The following is a 5,610-nucleotide window of genomic DNA, read 5'->3' on the forward strand; positions in this document are numbered from 1 at the left end:
CCCTGAGTTTGATGATTTCCTGCTGTCTAATCATTTTGGGTGTATTAGCTTCTTTCTATTCTAGTGCTTTCAGGTGTGCTATTAAGCTGCTAGTGAATGCTCTATGCAGCTTCTCTTTGGAGTCACTCAGAGCTATAAGATTTCCTCTTAGCACTGCCTTCATTGTGTCCCATAAATTTGGGTATGTTGTGCCTTCATTTTCATTAAATTCTGAAAAGGTTTTGATTTCATTCCTAATTTCTTCCTTGACCAAGGTATCATTGAGTAGAGCATTGTTCAGCTTCCATGTTGTATATGGGCTTTCTGTGGTTTTTGTTGCTATTGAAGACCACCCTTACTCCATTGTCATCTGATAGGAGGCATGGGACTAGTTCAATCTTATATTTGTTGAGATCTGTTTTGTGATCAATTATATGGCCAATTTTGGAGAAGGTTCCATGAGGTGCTGAGAAGAAGGTATATTCTTTTGATTTAGGATGAAATGTTCTATAGATATACATTAAATCCATTTGTTCCTAAACTTCAGTTATTTTCATTGTGTCTCTGTTTAGTTTTTGTTTCCCTGATTTGTCCATTGAGGAGAGTGGGGTGTTGAAGTCACCCACAAGTATAGTTTTAGGTGTAATGTGTGTTTTGTGTTTTAGTAAAATGTGTTTTACAAATGAGGGTGCCCCAGGGTAAAAGTTCCTGAATAGATCACCAATAGCTTATGTTCTAAGATCAAGAATCGACAAATGGGACCTCATAAAATTACAAAGTTTTTGTAAGGCAAAGGACATGGTCAAGCGGGCAAAACAGCAACCAACAAATTGGGAAAGGAACTTCACCAACCCTATATCCAACAGAGGGCTAATATCCAATATCTACAAAGAAATCAAGAAGTTAGACTCCAGAGAGACAAATAACCCTATTAAAAAATGGGGTACAGAGCTAAACAAAAAAAAATTTCACCTGAAGAACTTCGAATGGTTGAGAAGCACCTTAAAAAATGTTCAACATCATTAGTCATTAGGGAAATGCAAATCAAAACAACCCTGAGATTTCACGTTATACCCATCAGAATGGCTAAGATTAAAAACTCAGGAGACAGTAAGTGTTGGCAAGGATGTGGAGAAAGAGGAACACTCCTCCACTGCTGGTGGGGTTGCAAATTGGTACAACCACTCTGGAAATCAGTCTGACTGTTCCTCAGAAAACTGGGCATAACACTTCCAGAGGACCGTGTAATACCACTTCTAGGCATATACCCAGAGGATTCCCCGGCATGAAATAAGGACACATGCCCCACAATGTTCATAACAGCCCTATTTGTAATAGCCAGAAGCTGGAAACAACCCAGATGTCCCTCAATGGAGGAATGGAGGGACAGAAAATGTGGTATATTTATACAATGAAATACTACTCAGCAATTAAAAACAATGAATCCATGAAATTTCTAGGCAAATGGTTGGAACTGGAAAATATCATCCTAAGTGAGGTAACCCAATCACAAAGAACACACTTGAAATACAGTCACTGATAGAGTGGATATTAGCTCAGAAACTCTGAATATCCAAGACACAATTCACATATCAAATGATTCCCAAGAAGGAGGAAAGAGAGGTCCCTTGTCCTGAAAATGCTTGTTCCAGCATTTTAGAGGAATACCAGGACAGAGAAGTAGGAGGGGGTTGATAGGAGAATGAGCAGAGGGAAGAGGGCCTAGGGAACTTATGGGGAAGGTGGAACTGAGAAAGGGAAAATCATTTTGAATGTAAACAAAGAATATTGAAAATAAACAAAATTATAAAAATAAAACAAAACAAAACCCCACAACCACAACAAAAGAAATGAGGGTGCCCTTGCATTTGGAGCATAGATGTTCAATATTGAGAGTTCTTCGTGGTTAATTTTTCCTTTGATAAGTATATAGTGTCCTTCTTTGTCTTTTTGATGAGTTTTTGTTGAAAGTCAATTTTATCAGATATTAGAATGGCTACTGCAGGGCTGGAGAATGGCTCAGAGGTTAAGAGTACTGACTGTTCGTCTGAAGGTCCTGAGTTCAATTCCCTGCAACCACATGGTAGCTCACAACTACCCGTAATAAAATCAGACACCCTCTTTTGGTGTGTCTGAAGACAGCTACAGTGTAATTAAATATAATAATAAATAAATCTTAAAAATGTTTGCCTTTCAGTGGTGGTGCATGCCTTTAATCCCAGCACTTGGAAGTCAGAGGCAGGTGGATTTCTGAGTTTGAAGCTAGCCTTGTCTATTGAGTGAGTTCCACGATACCCAGGGCTATACAGAGAAACCCTGTCTCAAAAAAACAAAAACAAAAACATAAAACAAAAAACAAAACCAAAACAAAACAAAAAAACAAAAACAGAATGGCTACTCCAAATCGTTTCTTGGAATCATTTACTTGGAAAATTTTTTCCAGCCTTTTACTCTGAGGTAGTGTTTGTCTTTGACACTGAGGTGCATTTCCCATATGCAACAAAATGCTGGGTCCTGTTTATGTATCCAGTCTGTTAGTCTATGACTTTTTATTGGGGAATTGAGTCCATTGATGTTAAGAGATAGTGACTGTTGCTTCCTGTTATTTTTGATGTTATTTTTATGTTGGTGGTTATCTCCTTTTGGGTTTGTTGAAAGAAGATTACTATCTTGCTTTTTCTAGGGTATAGTTTCCCTCCTTATATTGGCGTTTTCCATCTAGTATCCTTTGAAGGGCTAGATTTGTGGAAAGATACTGTGTAAATTTGGTTTATTTATTTATTTATTTATTTATTTATTTATTTATTTATTTATATTTACATTGCAAATGATTTCCCCTTTTCTGGGTCCCCACTGCCCGCAAGTCCCATAAGCCCTCTTCTGTCCCCCTATTCTTCCATCCACCTCTTCCCACTTCCCTGTTCTGGAATTCCCCTATACTCTTGCACTGAGTCTTTCCAGAACCAGGGGCCACTCCTCCATTCTTTTTGGACATTATTTAATTTGTGGATTATGTCCTGGGTATTCAAAGTTTCTAGGCTAATGTCCACTTATCAGTGAGTGCATACCACGATTGATCTTTTGAGACTGGGTTACCTCACTTAGTATGATGTTCTCCAGCTCCATCCATTTGTCTAAGAACTTCATGAATTCATTGTTTCTAATGGCTGAATAGTACTCCATTGTGTAAATATACCACATTTTCTGTCCCTCCATTCCTCCATTGAGGGACATCCTGGTTGTTTCCAGCTTCTGGCTACAAATAGGGCTGCTATGAACACAGTGGAGCATGTGTCCTTATTGCCTGCTGAAGAATCCTCTGGATATATGCCCAGTAGTGGTATAACAGGGTCCTCAGGAAATGACATGCCCAGTTTTCTGAGGAACCGCCAGGCTGATTTCCATAGTGGTTGTACCATCTTGCAATCCCACCAGTAGTGGAGGAGTGTTCCTCTTTCTCCACATCCTTGCCAACATCTGCTGTCTCCTGAGTTTTTGACCTTAGCCATTCTGACTGGTGTGAGGTGAAATCTCAGGGTTGTTTTGATTTGCATTTCCCTAAGGATTAATGATGTTGAACATTTCTTAAGGTATTTCTCAGCTCTCTGAAGTTCTTCATGTGAAAACTCTTTGTTTATCTCTGTACCCAACTTTATAATGGGGTTATTTGGTTCTCTGGGTTCTACTTTCTTGAGTTCTTTGTATATATTAGATATTAGCCCTCTGTAGGATTTAGGGTTGGTGAAGATCCTTTCCCAGTCTGTTGGTTGACGATTTGTCCTTTTGATGGTGTCCTTTGCCTTACAGAAACTTTGTAGTTTTATGAGGTCCCATTTGTCAATTCTTGATCTTAGAGCATAAGCTATTGGTGTTCTTTTCAGGAACATTTCCCCTGTGCCCATGTCCTCCAGGGTCTTCCCCAGTTTCTTTTCGATTAGTTTCAGTGTGTCAGGTTTTATGTGGAGGTCCTTGATCCATTGGGAGTTGAGCTTGGTACAAGGAGATAAGAATGGATCGATGCGCATTCTTCAGCATGCTGACCTCCAATTGAACCAGCACCATTTGTTGAAAAGACTATCTTTTTTCCACTGGATGCTTTTAGCTCCTTTGTCGAAGACCAAGTGACCATAGGTGTGTTGGTTCATTTCTGGGTCTTCAATCCTATTCCATTGATCTGCTTGCCTGATATTGTACCAATACCATGCAGTTTTTATCACTATTGCTCTGTAGTAGAGTTTAAAGTATGGGATATTGAATCTCCCTGAAGTTCTTTTACTGTTGAGAATAGTTTTAGCTATCGTGGGTTTTTTATTATTCCAGATGAATTTGAGAATTGCTCTTTCTAGCTTTATGAAGAACTGGGTTGGGATTTTTATGGAAATAGCATTGAATCTGTAGATTGCCTTTGGCAAGATGGCCATTTTAACTATATTAATCCTGCCATTCTATGAGCATGGAAGGTTTTTCCATTTTCTGAGATCTTCTTCATTTTCCTTCTTCAGAGATCTGAAGTTCTTGTCATATAGGTCTTTCACTTGTTTGGTTAGAGTCACCCCAAGATACTTGATGCTGTTTGTAGCTATTTTGAAGGGGGTCATTTCCCTAATTTCTTTCTCAGTCTGCTTATCCTTTGAATATATAAAGGCTACTGATTTGCTTGGGTTGATTTTGTAGCCAGCCACTTTGCTGAAGTTGTTTATCAGCTGTAGGAGTTCTCTAGTAGAGTTTTTAGGGTCACTTAAGTATACAATCATATCATCTGCAAATAGTGATAGTTTGACTTCTTCCTTTCCAATTTGTATCCCTTCTGTTGTCTAATTGCTCTAGCTAGGACTTCAAGAACTATATTGAAACGATATGGAGAGAGGGGGCAGCCTTGTCTAGTCCCTGATTTTAGTGGGATTGCTTCAAGTTTCTCTCCATTTTGTTTGATGTTGGCTACCGGTTTGCTGTATATTGCTTTTACTATGTTTAGATATGGGCCTTGAATTCCTGTCCTTTCCAAGACTTTTAGCATGAAAGGATGCTGCATTTTGTCAAATGCTTTTTCATAGAGTATCTTGGTTTCTCCATTTATGGTGATTGAGAATTTTGCTGGATATAGTAGTCTGGGCTGGCATTTGTGTTCTTTTAGAGTCTGTATGATATCTGCCCAGGATCTTTTAGCTTTCATGGTCTCTGGTAAGAAATCTCATGTAATTCTGATAGGTCTTCCTTTATATGTTACTTGGCATTTTTCCCTTACTGCTTTTAATATTCTCTCTTTGTTTAGTACATTTGGTATTTTGATTATTATGCGCCAGGAGGAATTTCTATTCGGGTCCAATCTATTTGGAGTTCTGTAGTCTTGTATATTCATGGGCATCTCTCTCTTTAGGTTAGGGAAGTTTCCTTCTATAATTTTGTTGAAGATATTTACTGCCCCTTTAAGTTGAAGATCTTCACTCTCTTCTATACCTATAATCCTTAGTTTGGGTCTTCTTATTGTGTCATGGATTTCCTAGATGTTTTGTGTTACCCACTTTTTGCATTTTGCATTTTCTTTGACTGTTGAGTCAATGCTTTCTATGGTATCTTCAGCATCTTACATGCTTCTGTTTCTTGTATTCTCTTGTTGATACTTGCATCTAT

This window comes from Apodemus sylvaticus, chromosome X (genome assembly GCF_947179515.1).
Source record: "Apodemus sylvaticus chromosome X, mApoSyl1.1, whole genome shotgun sequence".
NCBI classification, from domain to species: Eukaryota; Metazoa; Chordata; class Mammalia; order Rodentia; family Muridae; genus Apodemus; species Apodemus sylvaticus.